Raw genomic sequence first — 18,788 nt, 5'->3', positions numbered from 1 at the left:
CTACATGTCAAGAAGTGGACAAACACAAATGCAGAGTGGCATGGCAGAAAGAGCATGGACTGGGAGTCAACAGTTGGAATTCCATCTCCATCTCTCACTCTCCCTGCAACTTTGGGCTGGTCAGTGCACCCTTCTGAGCCTCAGTCTCTTCATCTGTTCAGTTGGGATAAGTCCCCTCGCTCCTGGGTCTAGATATACAAAGGACAATATACATGTAAAGTAGCTGATGTAGTGATAGGTATTTAATGGACGCGTGTGGAATCTGGGGTAAAAAGTGAACAAACATAGAAAATATTTATAGGCAGTTGCAACTATACAGATTATGTAGATAATGATCACTCTCTACCACAAATGACTGTAAATATTATGATGTTGAGCTCTGGTTCTTTATCAGATTGTTCCCACCCGTACACACGCACACACACACACACACACACAATGGTATAGTGGGAAAAATACACAGTACAGGGAAGCAGGAGACCAGAGTTCCAATTTTTCTTTCTGGACCTCAGTGTTCCCACCAACAAAATCATCCGTGGTTATAAACTGAGGGCCATGGGTCCCATTCTAAATGCGGATATGTTTTGTTTGGTTGAGAGTGTTGAAAAAAAAAAAGTTTTAAATAATGGCCTGCATAGCAAGTATAGAGATTTTGCCTTAAAATTCTAGGGTTCTAGATTCCTGGGCATACATTCGAATCCCCATGACCATACCTGTCTGCTGCTGCATGGCAGTCAGCCCTTTGCACCCAGCATGTTTTTGCCAGCGAGCCGCGGTTTCTGCCACTCCCAAATGTAGTACACCTTGCTGGCTTCACTGCCTCATCAGTGAACTCTACCAGACTGGCCCCTGCTTATGGCTTGTGACCCCTATCCCCATGTTAGGAAGGTTTCCTTTCTCAGCAGCCTGACTTCAGCACAGTGCTAGCCCCGAACAGCAAGCAGAGATCTATCGGGAGAGATTAAATGGCCCTAATCCTAGGAGATTAAAAGTGGCAAGTAAACAACACTGGGAAAATTCCACTTCCTTCTGTGAAAGAAGCCAGATATTAGGCAAGTCCTTTCTTTTGTTGGGGCCTCGGTTTCCCTATCTATACAATAAGGTGGTTAGAACTAGATGCTCACCAAGATTCTTTTTGTTCTTGAATTCTTTGGTTCTTCTCTTTCTCTCTTGTTCCCATACACGTGAGTGCACACGATAGGTCACACTCTTAACCAAAGGCATGCTAATGTATCTTACTGAAAAATGTTTTAGCCTCTACCATTTGCAAACCCCGATCTCACCTCCCATCTCTCACCCTCTGACCTCACTCCCTCTGCAGGGCTCCTTCAAGACTAAATTCAGCCATTAAGCTTCAAACGAGTTACCTCCTGGCACTGTGTAAGGGCAGCAGGCAGAATTAGTCACCTAATCGCCTCTCTTATCAGTGTTCGCTCCCAGTAGCAGACAACACCAGGAGATTGTTCAGCAGGTACCAGGAGTTCAGATGGGGAGGGCACAGATCCCGCCCTCTGATAGCTGGGGAGTTGGGGAGAGGGGGCAACCAAAGCTTTGTTCTCTTCTCTGGCTATGTGCCTTGAACTGTAGGAAAGAGAGCTCAGGAATCTTGAAATGGTTAAAGGGAGGCCAGGTTCTAATCCTGGCCCTTGGTCAGCTCTGTGGCCTAGGAAAAAACCCTTCCCATTTGGATTTATTTATAAAATGGATGGAGTCACAGGTGGTACAAATGGTTAACGTGTTGGGCTACTAACTGGAAGGTTGGAAGTTCCAGTTCACCCAGAAGAAAGGCCTGGCTATCTGCTGCTGAAAAATCAGCCACTGAAGGCAACTCTTTTTTGTTTTATAATATATATAATATATAAATGTATGTACACAATGAATCCTTGTTTCCAACTCTAAATGCTCAAGGGTTCTTTACAATGAATGAAGGTGGCATCCCAAATAACATTGCATTCTGCTTTGCCATTTTCTCGTGGGCTTTCTCGGAAATGGAGTTAGGCTCAGGTCAGACTCAATTTTTGAGAGTCTGGGCATGTTATGAAAAATGAGGAAATGTTAAATTAGGGTTACAAATGCTGTGGCATTAATTTGCATTGAACTATTCATGCTACTAGTCAAGAATGTTACAATGCAATATAATTGTACTATTGTCCCTGGGTGGTGTAAATGGTTAAGTGACTACTAACCAAAAGACTGGCATTTTGAACCTCAGAAGAAAGCCCTGGCAATCGACTTCCCAAAACTCAGCCACTGAAAACACTATGGAGCACAATTCTACTCTGACACACATGGGTGTGCCACAAGTTGAGTTGTAATCAACTCAGGGGCAACCGCTACAGGTACGTAGGTGGAAAGAATCTTTGAATGAGCTGGCTGGGCCTAAAGGCCACCCAGGACAGGCCTGAGACAGGCCAGGATTCCATTGCCCAGATCCTTGGCATTGATTCGAGAAAACCCTCTGGGAAATGACTTCCAAATTATAATGACCTTCACTTTAAAGTCCACTTCATTCAGAATGAGGCTCACAGTGCATGGCATCAGGCACGGGACTCATCTGCTTGTGCTGAGGCCCACAATGTTCCTCACCTGCTTGTTAAAATGCACATCCTCCTGGGAACGGTTGCAGACACTCACCTTTTAGTGTGAGTTAGTTCATAACAACAAATGAATGCATAAACGAAATGTGGTGTATCTATATAATATTACTCAGCTATGAAAAGGAATGAAGTGCAGATACGTGTTTCAACACAGAGGAACCCCTAAAACATTATGCTAAGCAAAATATACCAGATACAAAAAGACATGCATTGTATGATTCCACTTATATGCAATATCTAAAATAAGCAAATTCATAGACACAGAAAGTGGAGTAGAGGCTGCCAGGGGGTAGGAGGAGAGGTGGACGGGAGTTATTGCTTAAGGGATACAGAGTTTCTGTTTGGGGTGATGAACTTTTGCAAATAGATAGCGGTGATGGTTGTACCACACTGTGAATATAATGAGTGCCACGGAATTGTACATTTAAAAATGGTTAAAATGACAAATTTTATGTTACGTATATTTTGCCGCAATTAAAAAAGAGAGAGAGAGAGAAAGTAGAATTAGTTCATCACCTCTGTTGGGATGTGACTCTAGCTGAGAGAGGATCTTCATGAAGCAGAAACTCAGGACACAAGATAGTGGACAGAGAGGCTTGCCTGGGTTGGGGCAGAAAGCCACAGGTTTAGAATCTCCTTCCTGTTCTACTAAGCGTCAGTCCTGGGATGGTGAGCAAACCCCATCACTTCTCTATTTTCATGGATAAAAATGGTGCTAATATATCCCCGCAAAGGTGACAATCCAGTGAAATATTCTAGGCATTGGGTTTACAAGACAAATAGTCTGCTCAGGGCTGCAGACAAACAAGAAGTAAATTATCAACAGTAAATAGTGGTGCATGCAATGAGGGTATTAAAACAGGGTGTTTGGACGGAGAGGGACTGGAAGTGGAAAAGCAAATTAATTCAAGGGAAAGGAAAGTTTCTTTTGAAGGAACGATGTCTGAGCCAAAGCGGAAAAGAAAGGGCCTTTCTGCAAATGTATATGGAACTCACGTCCTAGGCTGGAGCTGCTTGTACAAGGTCGCTGAGGGGAGAATGGCCAAAGGGTGCACTGTGGCTGGAGCAGAGATGAGGGGTGAGGAGGAGACCGGATTGAAGAGGTGGGCTGAGTCAGCCTCATACGAGGCCTCAAGGGCCATGGGTTTTATTCTAAACGAGCTAGGAAGCCATTGGAAGGGGTTCTTAATAATGCGAAATCATTTTAGTACAGGGGAAAGTGCTTCATCAACTGTGATGTGCAGAGGCAACGCACTATTATTATGATACGTGTGCATAACAACTGAGTGGTATTTAAAAATATTAAGTCCATCTAGCTCCCGCACTTCCCTCAGTGAAAACTTGAAGGAACAGGAGCCTGAGGCCCTGGGTGTGAATCGGCTCAGGGCTGGTTCAAGGGCCACAGCGCATGCGCTGCTCAGGCGGTGGAGCTTCCGGAGTCCAGGCCCCATGCCCCAGCCCGAGAGCTAGAGCCTAGGCCAGAGGCGGCTCCCCTGCTGGCTGATTTCCTCACTCAAGGCGGAGCGGAGGCTGAGGTGTGTGCTTACTGTTCATATGCCTCCGGGGGAGCTTTACTGAACACCTGGGGAGGCCGTTGAGCTCCTGCGTTATCACACTGGGCTTCCCTCCGCAGGAGAACCCAACATCTCCTTTGGGGGTTTCCACTCAAATTTTATTTGTTCAGAGAAGGCGTCTCTTGACTTCCCAGAGCAGCTTAGGAGCCTCTCTGGTGCTCTCTGAAAGCACCCCGCGCGTATCACAGTATATGATTCTCCGTTTTGGGCGATGGTCTGTTGGTGCCTGACTTCCCCATTGAGCCGCCGAGTTTATGAGTCTGGGACCCGCTTGAGTGTGCGTGCCTTCTTAGACGTTCGGGATCAGCTGGACTCTGCCGCGATAACAAACACTCCCCCCCCCCCCCCCCCAGTGACTTAAAGCGATGAAAGTTTGTTTCTTGCTCGAGCTCCATGTCCATCACAGGATGGTGGGGCCTCTGCTCAGGCTTATCAGTCAGAGACCCAGGCTTCATTCCAGGTGGCTTCTCAGATGGCATTCAGGTGAAGAGAGAGCCAGAGAGTGGAGTGACACATGTCACTTCTGCTGACATCTTATTGGCTAGAGCCAGTCTTATGTTCGTGCCAAACTTCAAGGACTGACAGAGGTGGCGCCTTTGTTGTTGTTAGCTGCCATGGAGTGGGCCCCCGACTCATGGTGACCCCATGCACAACCAGAATGAAATGCTCCATGGTCATGTGCCATCTTCAGATTTCGTTGTGGATCAGACCGTTGTGATCCATAGGGTTTTCACTGATTGATTTTTGGAAGTAGATCCTCAGGCCTTTCTTCCCAGCCCATCTTCATCTGGAAGCTCCACGGAAACCTGTTCAGCATCACAACAACACACAAGCCTGCACCGACAATGGGTGGTGGCTGCGCAGGGCGTGAATTGGCTGAGAATCAAACCCAGGTCCTCTGCATGGAAGGTGAGAATGCTACCACTAGGCCTACTAAGTCAGTGTCTTGGCGAAAGGGCCAGGGAATCTGAGCTTTCAAAGCTTCTGTGGGTCTGAGAATCACTGGTTAAGAGAGCCCCTCAGAAGCCAAGGAACACACTCGATTAGGAGACAGAAAACCTGAGTTCTAAATCCCTTCTCTGCCACCGTGTAATCTTGGTCATTTTCCCTTTCTGGGCCTTAGTTTCCCCAACTGGACAAAGGGAGGCAGTAGAATAGGTGTGAAGTCCTTGGGTGGTGCAAACAGTTAACGCGCTTAACTGCTAAACAAAAGGTTGGAGATTCAAGTCCAACCTGGCAGTGCTCCGAAGAAAGGCCTGGCAATCTAATTCTAAAAAATCAGCCATTGAAAACCCTATGAATCACAGTTCTACTCTGACACACACGGGGTTGTCATGAATCAGAGCTGACTTGACAGCAACTATGTTTTTTTAGAACAGGTATGGTTTCACCTGTCCAGCCGTCCTCTTCTGTGACTGGGTGAGCCCCAGCTTCCCTGGCTTGGACCCCATTCCCAATTGGCCGTGACATTTCTGTGACTCAGGGGGCAGGCCCAGGAGCCAGAAGGCAGGGTGTAGAGGGCGGGTGCCTGGCTTTCTGCCCCACTGCCGCTGGAGCCGGGCGCCTAGCGTGGGCTATTGTACTCATGGGAGGTCTTAGCTAGCAAGGCCGCCAGCCTGACTGCTCAGGCGCCAGGGCTGTTTCATTATTTCATCAAAGTTCATTATGCTGGGGAGGAGACCAGTAATAAAACATGATTACAAGTGTCTCCAATGAGCACTTAAAGACATAATTCGGGGTGTATGTTGTGCCGCATCCCTGCACAGAACACACGGAGATTTGCACCTCTGAGAGATGCCAGGCTTTGCGTGAAGCAAAGTGAGGACTTCTGAAGAACTCGATTCCACTTGTCTCGGGGCCGAGTTGATGGCTATATACCGAGGCATGATTTGCCATTTTGAAAACACGTAGTTAATTATGTGTGTAAAAAGCAGGTACAATGACACAGGAGACGGGGGGAGAGGGGGGGCGGGCCTTAATTGCAGCTGAGCATATCAGATGTCAGCAGCGAAGCACTTGATGAGAGACTGCTTTTGCTTCTCTTTCTCTTTCTTTCCTTTCTTTTTTCTTTCCTTCCTTTCCTCTCTCTCTTTCTCTCCTTCCTTCCTTCCTCCCCTCTCTTTTTCTCTCTTTCCATCCTTCCTTCCCTCTCTCTTTCTCTCCTTCCTTCCTTCTCTCTTTCTTGCCTTCCTTCCTTCCTCTTCCTCTATCTCCTTCTCTTTCTCCCTAATTTTCTTTCTTTCTATGTATCTGTCTCTTTCCCTCAGTCCCCCCTCCTCCCTCCCATCTCTCTTCATAAACTAGCGGTATGTGATGAATGTCAGGAAGGTAATAGATGACACTTTATAAGCCAGAGCTAACAAAAAAAGGATCTTTTGCCTGTTCCGTGTCACCTGAGTGACTTCCAGGGGGTGCCTGTGTCCCAGCCATAAGCTGAGAATAAGGTTTATGACTGACAGTCAATCCTGGGTTTGAGCCCGGTTGCGGAGGGTATGGGTTGGAAACCAAGAAGATGTAACCATAAGGGGAAACACTGTTGTAGATGTATGTTGGGCAGAATTCTCCTGGGCTGTGGCCCTGTGGGCCCAGGCAGAACACATCTCTTTCTAGGTCTTAGTTCCCAGAAAGAACTATGCTAAGACCGTGCCGGGCTCTGCACTTGGGCAGCACTGGACATGATCAGCCTGAGGGGAGGCCCAGAGGTGAGTTCTGGCTTTGCCCTTGACTCATTGGGTCCCTGGGGTCAGCTTTTCTCCTCTGAGGAATGGTTTCTAGTTGGTTTCTGTTGTTGTTACCTTTTGCGGAGTTGGTTCCTGACTCATGGCAACGCCATGCACAGCAGAATCAGGCCTATTGTGATCCATAGGGTGTTTATTGGCTGATTTTCAGAAGCAGATTGCTGGGCCATGTTTTGTTCTGTTGCACCTGGGGTCACTATGTGTCAGAACAGCCTCCATGCCACTAAACGACAAGTCCCTGGGTGGTGCAAATGGTTTGCTTTCAGCTACTAACCAAAAGGTTGGTGGTTCCAATTTATCCAGTGGTACTTTTTTTTTTCACCACAGAAGAAAGGTCTGGTGATCTGCTTCTGTAAGATCATAGCCATTGAAAACTCTGTGGAGCATAGTTCTACTCTGACACACGTGGGGGTGCCAAAAGTTTTGGGTTTTTTTTTTTTTATATTAATATGTATATATTCTTTATCCTCTCTTTTGTTTTTTTCTTTACACAAATGATAGCATGCTTTGATCACATTGCTCTGCACCTTGCTACTCTCATTTAATATATCTTGGAGATGATTCATATAAAGGCAGTGGTGTGCTGGATCTTAATCTGATCAATTTGTGAGAGTATCTCTTCCCACCTCCAGGTGACCTGACATTAGTACCTTGAAATTGGCCATGGGGAAGTATTCACACCATGGAAACTGACAGATGCTACAGTCAGGGCTTTGTGTTTTCCCCCAGCTGGAGAACTGATTGTAATACACTTACCAACACACCACTGGATAAAAACCAAAAACCAGTTGCCTTTGAGTGGATTCAGACTCATGGTGGCCCCATGTGTGTCACCGTGCACCCTTATTTCATCTATTCTGTAGGTAAATTATAGCTTAATCAATCCGCTGTTGTTGGACATTTAGGTTGTTGCTTCTGATCTTCTGCCAACGCAAACAACGCTGAAATAAATAACTTCGTACCTACATCACTTCACATATGTACAAGATAATGGAACGTTCCTAGAAGTGGCTTTTCTAGGTCAAAATTACCTGCATTTGGTATTTTGACAGGCATTGCCGAATGGCCCTCTGAGAAGCTGCAAACAGTGCACTCTGCCAGCCATATATGAGAACGTTTAAACATCCCCATGTAGGGTTAGTGTGAATTTCCTCATGATGAGTAAGGTTGAATATCTTTCCATACATTTAGGAGCCATTTGTAGCTCCTTTTCTGTGACCTGGTAGTCCTCTTGATCAGGAAAATTTGAAAGACCAGTCTAGTCTAGCTAGTCTTTTTTTTGTTGTTTGTTTCTTTTTCATAAAAGGGAACACTGAGACATTGAGAGGAGTGAGGACTTGCCCAGGACCCCACAGTGTGTAACGGCAGAGAAGGGGGTAAAATTAGGAGTTGTGGTCCCTTCCAGTCAATGGGGTGCTAAAAATAAGCAAGTCAATAACCCAGTGGATATGGAATTACAAATTGTGTTAAGTGTTATGAAATTAACCAGAGGTTGCAAACTGGTAGGCATGCAGGCTAGACTGGACCTATGGACATTTTTTATTTTTTGTATAGTGTTGTTTAATTTTAATTGAAAATAGTTGCCAAATTTAAAAACAAGATTTGGCCTAAAAATTCTTACTTCTGGTTTCTCTTAGAGGGTGGGTTTGGAAAAACAAGAGTCCTGGGACCACCAGACTGAATATTCTGGTGGCGGCAGTCATCTGCAGTGAGGGTAGCAGCTCTCGACAGACACACAAGGTCCCGTTTACTGCAGTCTTCACTTTTCCGTAGTGTTCCCCGATGTTGCCACCACATGTCATTTGTCACGTATCATAAAACTTGTGTTATAATTTCCTTATAATGAGCAGGGAAATGAAATATTTCCTGTATCCATTTCCCTGTTAAAATGGGATGACAAAAGCTAGACCCAGAGGGTTGCATGTTTAAAGACAAATGTGAGGAACGACTTTTTAAATGAAGAATATCCTTGTGTTTAACATGTAGAAGTAAATGAAAAAAGTGAATGAATAAGTGAAATAAGTGTCTGTATAGACTATGATATAAGAGAGGTGATATAAGAGGGAACCCATCAGTTTCCCTCATTAATGTCATCTCCCTGATCTTGGAAATACTGGTTTTTGGGGATCTTCATACCATGGCCTCAAAAAACAGCAGGGACTTTTCACAGAAATGATGAACTGATTACAAGTGTCTTGCTTGTTATGTAAGCATGCTAATTTTAGTTAGATTTGCTTCTTATCAAGGATGGTGTGGAGGAAGATGTTGGAGATGAGGGTGAGGGGCAGATAGCTAAAGCCCCTTGAGGTACCCCATAGGTTACTTGGTGTTTCCCTATCTAATACCTGTGAAGCTATGTTCTGACCAGGGTTTTGCAAAAGGCTCTGTCCTCTGCCTGGGATGCCCCTCCACTGGTCAACTTTTACTCCTTTTGTGGGTCGATTCAGACACTCTCCTGGCACAGTGGGCAAACGATAAATCTGGCCTGTGGAAGATGTGTAATAAATCTTTATTCAATTCATGAGGTAATGGATGAAATTGGTGGAGCTGTTTTGTGTCCCTGGCACCTAACTTAGAGCTTAGCATAGGGTTACTGTTGTTAGTTGCCATCAAGTTGGCTCCATACATGGTGGCTCTGTGTATAACAGAACACAATGTCACCCGGTCCTGCACTGTCTTCACGATGGTTGGCATGTTTGAGTCCATTGTTGTGGCCATTGTTGTCCATCGTCTCACTGAAGTTTCCCTCACCTTCACTGGTCTCCACTTTAGCAAACATAATGTCCTCCTCCAGTGATCAGTCCCTCCTGCAGACATGCCCAAAATAAGTGAGTCAAAGTCTTGGACAACATTCTGTGATCCACAGGGTTTTCATCTGCTGATTTTTGGAAATAGATTGCCAGGCATTTCTTTCCAGTTTTTCTTAATCTGGAAGCTCCACTGAAACCTGTCCACCATGAGTGACCCTGCTGGTATTTGAAATACTGGCGGCATAGCTGCCATCAGCACAGCAGCATTTAACTCACCACCGTATGACAAAGTGACAGACAGGTGGCTCACAGTAGGTGGTCCATAAATGTGTGTTGTGTAGATGTACACCTGTAACCTCTGCTAACCTAATTGTGGCAGATTTATTATAGTGGAAGAAATGTGAGTTTCTAGACATGTCCATTTCTTTGCTTTCTTTGTTGTCAAATTCTTGATCTCTAGAATCAAGAGTTGAACATATAATTTAAAGACTTCGGTTTGAGTCCCAGGTCTGACTCTTCCTAGCTTTCTATGTGCTTGGGCAGGCAAGTCACTTAACCTCTCTGAGGCCTCAGTTTCCTCATCTGAGAGATGAGGACAGAAAGAACTCAGAGAACTGTTGTGGTTACCAATGAAAGCGTGTAGGTGAAAATTGGAATGGCTGATAAAGTAATTTGCCCAAGATGTCTTTGTTTATTTTTTTGCAGTAAATCATTAAAGGAAGTACCACCTGTCATGGCGATGACTGTAATACTCAGTCACATGAACCCCAAATTGGAATAAGATGATCTGGATTCAAAACCTGAGTCAGATGTGAACCCTGTGCCTATCCCTTAACCCCTATGAGCTTAAGCTTCCTTTAGCAAATGAGGCATACTAGTCCTTTTAAAAACACAGATATTAAATATGATAATGTGTTTGAAAGCACACTGTGAACTGAAAAGGAGTGTATAAATAGAAGGGATTATTAAAACAGTTAGCTCCTCCCCTTCAATGCCTTGCTTTGGCTCAAGCCACCATTGTCTCTTATCTGGGTTCCTACAACATCCCCTTCCTGTTCTTTCTACCTGCACTTGTATCCCCTTCCAATGCAGGCTCCCCATTTTGACAACCAGGATCTGGCCATGTCACCTCTCTGCTTATAACCCTTCATTGCTTTCCTTGACCTTCAGGAAAGGGTCTAATTCCGTACCATAGTTTGAAAGGCTGTCATACTCTGAACCTGCCCTTCCTACCTGCCCAGCTCTTCCTAACTCTCCTTTGCACACCAGCTTCTGGCTTGCTATATGCGAGGCCCTCTCTTGCCTCTGAGCCTTTGCACATGTGGTTCTGTTTGCCTTAAATACTCTGCCTCACTTCTGAAGAACAGAGACTGTGTCTTGTGACTGCTGTCTAGCACTAGAGCCTAGCACTAGGCCTGGCAGGTAGCAGACACTCAACAAACCTCTGCTCAATGCATTATTCTAATGTTTATTTAGCATGCACCCAGCCCCGCCATGTGCCAGGCACAGCACTAGGGCATTCATAAATATTGTCTCAATGCATAGGTATTTCCACTATCCGAACTCTCTCCCATTTTTATGTACCACGTAAAAATAGGTACATAAACAAAGTATTTCTGGCCCTAGGAAACAAGGTAATTTGCATATCATTTTATAGAAGGCCTATATGTCTATAATACTTCCCTTATGGTTAGATGGAAAATTGTATAAATTTTTAAAAGTAATTCTGTTGCCTTTTTACAACCATAGGCATAAAAGCATCATCCATGTTTTATTTTTCCCTTTGGGAAGAGAGATGGGCTGTATCTCAGACCTAATGCAGCTTTGTCCACCCTGTAGCATTCAGCTATCAGCAATCTACCAGGAACCAGTCATAACTTCAGATCAGTGGGGTAAAGTATCAGAACCCTGTTGACTCATTCAATGAAGGTAGTTTCCAATTTCACTGCTTTTTTTCCTCATCAGATAAGTTATAAGGCTATTTGTACCAAATGATGAAACATAAATGAATTAAGTTCATCATATGGATTTTCTAATAAGTCAATTAGCATAATTTTCAAAACATTTCTTCCATGTAGAGTATCTCAGAGCACCCCACTCTAACACAAGCCCTTCTAAGATACATTGGGGGCAGGGGGAGGTTAGTACCTGTGAACTTAAACCAACACTAGATTTGCACGTAAGTTCCATCTCCACCATTTACTAACCTGTGTGATTTTGAAAGTTATTTTTCTGCTCTGTGCTTCACTTTGGAGCCCTGGTGGCGCAGTGGTTAAGGGCTTGGCCACTAACCAAAAGGTCAGCAGTTCAAATCCACCAGCCACTCCTTGGAAACCCTGTGGGACAGTCCTACTCTGTCCTATAGGGTCACCATGAGTCAGAATCAACTCCATGGCGACGGGTTGTGCTGTGAAGGTTGGATGGATGTAAGAGGAGCCAAGTGTCTAATATCATGCCAGGGATGGAGTGGGTGCGTAGGGGGATGGGAAGGAGTCTTCACCCCAAGGACCAACTCTGATAGGTTGAGTGTGTCCCCCTGGAACATTCATTGATTTTTCTAAGAACACACCTGGGCTCCCAAGGAAGGAGGGCTGCAATCTCTCTGCTAAGGTGAAAAGGGATGACTGGAGCAAGTGATAAGTATATACTGTCCCTGGCTTCTTTTAAATGTAACCCTTGGGGGACCTTCAATGATGCCTTTGGCTCAATAAGCAACATCATGGTAAGTGAAGAAGTTGTAAATGATTTTATTCTACTTAGATTGAAAATCAATGTCCATGGAAGCAGCAGTCAAGAAATCAAATGAAGCATTGCATTGGGCAAATCTACGGCAAAAGACGCTGTCAAGTTTTAAAAGGTGAAGATGTCACTTTGATGACTAAGGTGCACCTGCCCCAAGCCGTGATCTTTTCGGTTGCATCATGTGCCTTTGAAATCTGGACAATAAAAAAGGAAGACAGAAGAAGAATTCAAATTACAATGTTGGTGAAGAATATTAAATATACTGTGAACTGCCAGACGAAAGAACAAATCAGTCTTAGAATATAACTAGAATGTTCCTTAAAAGTGAGGATGATGAGTCTTTAGCTCTTTTAATTTGGACATGTCATCAGGAAAAGAACATTATGGTTGGTGTTATCGATTGAATTTTGTCCCCAAAATACGTGTTGTAAATCCTAACCCCTATACCTGTGGTTATAATCCTATTTGAGAATAGGCTTTCTTTGTTATGCTAATGAGGCAATATTTTGTAGTGTGTGCCTTAAATCAATCTCTTTTGAGACATGAGAGAGATTAAACAAGCAAGCAAGCAGAGATGGGGGAAGATAGATACCAGACCCACATGAAAATTGCCAAGGAACCGAGGAACAGAAGCTGAAAAGAAACAAGGACCTTCCCCCAGAACTGACACAGAAAGAAAGCCACACCCTAGATCAGTTGGTGCCTTGAATTTGGACTTCTGTCCTCCTAAACCGTGAGAAAATAAATTTCTGTTTGTTAAAGCCACCCATTTGTGATATTTCTGTTACAGCAGCACTGGGTAACTAAGACAGTTGGTAAAGTAGAGGGTCAGTGAAAACGAGGAAAAGAGGGAAACACTCAAGGAGATGGATTAACACAATAGCCACAACGATAGGCTCAAACATACCAATAATTATGAAGATGGCCCAAGACCAGGCACCATTTCCTTCTGTTATACATAAGGTCACCGTGGGTTGGAGCTGACTTGATGGCAACTGACAACCATAACAGTGATGCCTTTAGAGAAAATATTTCTCTCTCCATTTGAATTCTCTTCAGAGCCTGGAAGCAGAGAGGGCCAACTTTTGAGTGAGTATTCCTTAGTCAAAGTCAGAGGAGCAAAGTGAGAAAAGTGGTGGGTCAAAGAGACTAAATCTCAGGGAAACCTGGTACCAGAGTTAGAAAATGAACTGGACTGAGAGGATGGATAACATGTTCGCTGGTCATGGCACGCGCATGGGATGGAGGTGACTCCACATGAACCTCACGGACACTGACTCTGTTTCACTGGTGTTCTGTGTCCCACCTGGTCCACAGGTGGGTGTGGGGGATGTCAGGGGATGCCGGGCACTCCTAGATTTGAGGAAGGAGGGTAAAGAACTTGACGTTCAACTAAACCTCAACCCCTCTTGAGTTCAGCAAAGACTTGAAGGCTTTTTCTACTACTATTTTCCTCTGGGATTATAAACTACAAATTCAGAGGGATGGAATCTAAACTTTTCTGATTCATTTACAGTTGAGTCAGCAAAATGGGCATTGGTGGGGTAGAGAGCTCAGGAAGTTACATAAGCTTCCTCCTGGAATCAGGAGTCTGTGTTCCCGCCAAGCTTAACTAAATCAGCTGGGGTTGCACTTTGATTCTAAAGATAGAGCGGGAATGGGGGCTAGGGGGGAGTTTTCTTTCCCATGCCCCTTTTTCATCCTTTCTGGTCTTAATTACACAAATCCCACCCCTAGCTCCCTGCGCTCCGGAAACTGAAATCCTAATTAATAGTAACCGAAGGAGGACCACAATCTATATTCCAAGGTGCCTTATCTCAGTAATTTCAGAAGAGAAGTGAAAAGAGATGGATCCTGAACAACCATTTGTCTAATAAACAGCTCTGCCCCCTTCATTTCCTGCAAAGAAAGCTCTGTTCCAGCTAATCTGCCTTGGCTCCGCTCATGGCACATTATCATTTTTATCGGCCTCATAAATCGCCTTTCCAGATTATACCAAAATATGCATTGCCCGACTACAATTATTCCCGCGCCCCCCCTTCTCCTCTTTCATTTTGATCCCATGTAAATCCGTCATTACCCGCATCAGTGTGGCTTCCCCAAATGTCAAGATTAAAACGGACCACGGAGACTTATGCAAGAGTGAGTCAGCCGAGCAATTTGAACCAATAAATATCAAAGTCATGTCTAAGCAGAGAACAATTCATTTGATACCGCATCTGTCAACAGGCCTGTGGAGGATTTTCCTTCCTGGGCTCCGCCCTGGCGGCCCAGCTAGCTCTTCTTCCTGGTGTGTCAGAGAAGCCCCGTCCCTGGAGGACGGAGGAGCCCTGCGCTCAGGAAAGTGGGCCGCACGCAGGCCAGGGGGTTCTGTGCTCAGCTACTGATCCTTGCCCTGCTATCAAAATGGCCTGCTCAGCAGGCTATGCAATTAGCAATTCTTTTTTATTGGTTGATGTGGGCCTCCGGCCAAGAGATCTGGGATTGAATCAATATTCCTTTTATTATGTCATCATAGGCAAATGAATTATGAAAACAAAAGCTCAATATGAAGCTGCCAATGCTAATTATGGGGTCGGATGCAGAGGCACAATACACAAAGAGCACTCTGTCCAGGAGGAAGTCTCTGGAGCTCCCCCACACTGGGTCTGGGGGCTGCGAGGCCCATCTTTTCTTCTGCCCTCAAGCCCTGTGCTCCCAGAGCAAAGTTGGAAAGGATCTGGTCCAGTCCCTATGGGCCCAGTAATCTTGGATACGAATGTTTAAACCAGCTTAGTCCAATGTGATTCAAGAAGAATTTATTGAACACCTACTGGGTACTAGGCACTGTGCTTTTCACAGGCTATCACAGACTTTACTTATTGCTGTCTCCAGAACCTGGTGGTGAAAAGGGCATGGCTCTAGAATCAGATACACCTGGCTTCAGATCTCAGCTCAGATGCTATTTACTGTGTAAACATAGCCTCTCTGAGCCTCAGTTTTCTCATATGCAAAATGAAGATAATCATATGCGTGTCACAGAGTCCCAGGAGAGTTGCCTGAGAAAATATGTGCCAAATGGTTGGCCACAAAGTAGATACTCAGTAAATTGTAACTCCTTCTCCCCTCCTCCTCCTTCTCCTCTTCTGCTCTTTGTCCTCTTCCTCCTCCTCCTTCTTTCTTATCATAATTATTATTCAGGAAGCATCCCTATGACCCAGAGTAAAAAAACAAACTAAACCAGTTGCCTTCTAGTCAATTCTGATTGATGGTGACTCCATGTGTGTCAGAGTAGAACTGTGCTCCACAGGGTTTTCAATAGCTGATTTTTAAGAAATAGATTGCCAGGGCTTTCTTCTGAGGTGCCTCTGGGTGGACTCAATTCTCCCACCTTTCAGTTAGCAGTTGACTGTGTTAACTGTTTGCACCACCCAGGGACTCCCTTTGAATCCCAGGTTGTAAATATTCTCAAGATAAAGAACTTCTAGAGGTGGTGGGTCAGAGAATGGAAGAACTAGGCTCCCATGGAACATGGAGGGAAGAGAAATGGAGGCATCTCATTCTCTATTATTCTCCTGAAGAAACAGGTGCTGTGTTGATGGGATTCAGGGCTGGTGTCACGGACTTGTCACCAGTGCAATCACACGGGGCCCTATGCAAAGCAGGGCCCAAGCTTGAGGTTTCATGCTCTGTGCTCACCATCTTGCAGTTCTTAATAATTTTCTCTCTGAGTTGGTGTTTTGTAAGTGAAGTCTGATGGGACAATGGAGCACGCACTGGGGACGTGGAACTTCTGTTCATGCGTGGCTCCACCTCCTGCTACCTCCTTGCTTCTTGGGTCGGGCTCTTGGCCACCCACATCTCTGCCTCTGCCCAGTGCCTGAGCCACCCTCTGACCCTGGCAGTGCTTGGGGCACAGGTGCAGGGAGGGTCAGGGTTGGCACATGCAGCCCATGTGATGAGTTCCACATGCACCCCTGCCATCTATGAGGGTCTGCACTCACCCCACGAGTATCCACATGACTAAGGGAATGGAATGAGCAATTAAACAGCAAATAAAAATACCATGACAGGTCAAGAAAGAGACCATGGTAGCAGGGGTGGGGGTTTGGGGACCGTGGTTTCAGGGGACATCTAAGTCAATTGGCATAATAAAATCTATTAAGAAAGCATTCTGCATCCCACTTTGGAGAGTGGCATCTGGGGTCTTAAACGCTAGCAAGCGGCCATCTAAGATGCATCAATTGGTCTCACCTCACCTGGAGCAAAGAATGAAGAACACCAAGGACACAACGTAATTATGAGCCCAAGAGACAGAAAGGGCCGCATAAACCAGAGACTACATCAGCCTCAGACCAGAAGAACTAGATGGTACCTGGCTACAACCAATGACTGCCCTGACACGGAACACAACAGAGAACCCCTGAGGGACAGGAGAGCAGTGGGATGCAGACCCCAAATTCTTGTAAAAAGACCAGACTTAATGGTCTGACTAAGACTAGAAGGATCCTGGTGGTCATGGCCCCCAGACCTTCTGTTAGCCCAAGACTGGAACCATTCCTAAAGCCAACTCTTCAGACAGGGATTGGACTGGACAATGGGATAGAAAAAGAATGAGCTTCTTGGATCAAGTAGACACTTGAGACTATGCTGGCATCTCCTGTCTGGAAGGGAGATGAGAGGGCAGAGGGTGTCAGAAGCTGGTAGAATGGACACAAAAAGAGAGAGTGGAGGGAAGTAGTGGGCTGTCTCATTGGGGGAGAGCATTTAGGAGTATATAGCAAGGTGTATATATATTTTTGTATGAGGGACTGACTTGATTTGTAAACTTTCACTTAAAGCACAAAAAAATTTAAAAAAAGAGAGAAAGAGATCATGGAAGAAAGAAAAAGGCTTTTTCCTGCTCTTTGAACAAGGGTCCCTGCATTCTCATTTTTCACTGGGCTCTACAAATTGTGGAGCTGGGCCTCATGGACTTCAGCAGAATTGGACACAAATGGAAACCCTGGGTGTTCTGATTCATCACCAAGCATGTGGCCCACCAAGAGCTGGTGGAGAGGACGGAGCAGTGATTGCATTGGTGATAAGTCCATGACACCAGCCCTCAGTCCCACCAACACAGGACATCCCAGTGGTTACTAGCACAGCCTTCATAACCCAGCTCTGCTCCCACTGTGTGACCTTGGGCAAGTTACTCTGCTTCTCTGAGAGTTTATTTTCTTAACTGTAAAATGAGTATGACAGGGAGGTTGCCAGGCAGACTCAATGACGACATGCAAGTAAGAGTTCTTGGCAATGGGCCTGGCACAGAGCAAGTGTTAAATAGGTGTCGGTTATTGTTTCATCATTGAGACTGTCCTGCTCATCATCATTGCCACTGCCACCTGAGTTCTGATTTTGCCAGCTGCATGACAATGGGCATGTTATTGCCATGTGAAAACACCTAGCACATGCCCGTTACGTTCTCAAATCTCAAAAATTAATGACTGCCTCTGAATTCCTGTGAGCTTTAGTTCTCTCATCTGTAAAATGGCAGCGAGAATATGTGCCTGGCCGTTGTGAGGGTCCATGAGATAATGCAGGGGCAAATGCTCTAGACGCATCAGTGGGCATTAACAAGTCAAGCACTGGGGTCCTGCCCCTGGCCCTCACTTGCCATTCCATCCAAGCCCGAGGCCTTGCTTCACCAACCGAGAGCTGACTGTTAATTAAGAGACCTGATAATATCACAGTCATGATTTTTTGTTCTTGGAGTTTTCATTTTCTAGAATAGCATTTCTGAAATTATTTTCCCTGGAACACTAGTCCTAGTGAATTACTCCTCAATGTGATTGTTGCTATTAGCTGCCATTGAATTGGCCTGACTCACAGCGACCCCACGCACAATAAGCCAAAAACACCAAACCAGTTGCTGTCGAGTGGATTCCGAGTCACAGAGGCCCTACAGCACAATGGAATTAGATATTTCCCAAAATGCCTTGCTGTTTCACTGAATTTGGCCTTTGTTTTTCGCTTGTCTGACCTTCTTTCAGAGGGTGATACAGGTAGCGGTATTTCTCCAGGGATTGGAAAGATCAGTAGTAGAGGGAGGGAGGCAGGTGCCAGCTTGTTGGTGTGCCAGGCCCAGTGCCAGTACATTGACCGCCCCTGTGTACCTTTGGAAGAGCCTAGGTGGCACAGTGGCTAAAGCTCTGGGCTGCTAACTGAAAGGTCGGCAGTTCGAACCCACCAACCTCTCCACAGGAGAAAGATGTGTCAGTCTGCATCTATAAAGATCACAGCCTTGGAAATCCTGTGGGACAGATGCACTCTGTCCAGTAGGGTCACTGTGAGTCAGAATATACTCCACGGTAATGGCAACAGGTATACCTCTGAACCTCAGTTTTCTCCTCTCCACTGCGAGGATAG

Source organism: Elephas maximus, chromosome 2 (genome assembly GCF_024166365.1).
Source record: "Elephas maximus indicus isolate mEleMax1 chromosome 2, mEleMax1 primary haplotype, whole genome shotgun sequence".
Classification (NCBI taxonomy): Eukaryota; Metazoa; Chordata; class Mammalia; order Proboscidea; family Elephantidae; genus Elephas; species Elephas maximus.
Note: the sequence above shows the minus strand (reverse complement) of the source record.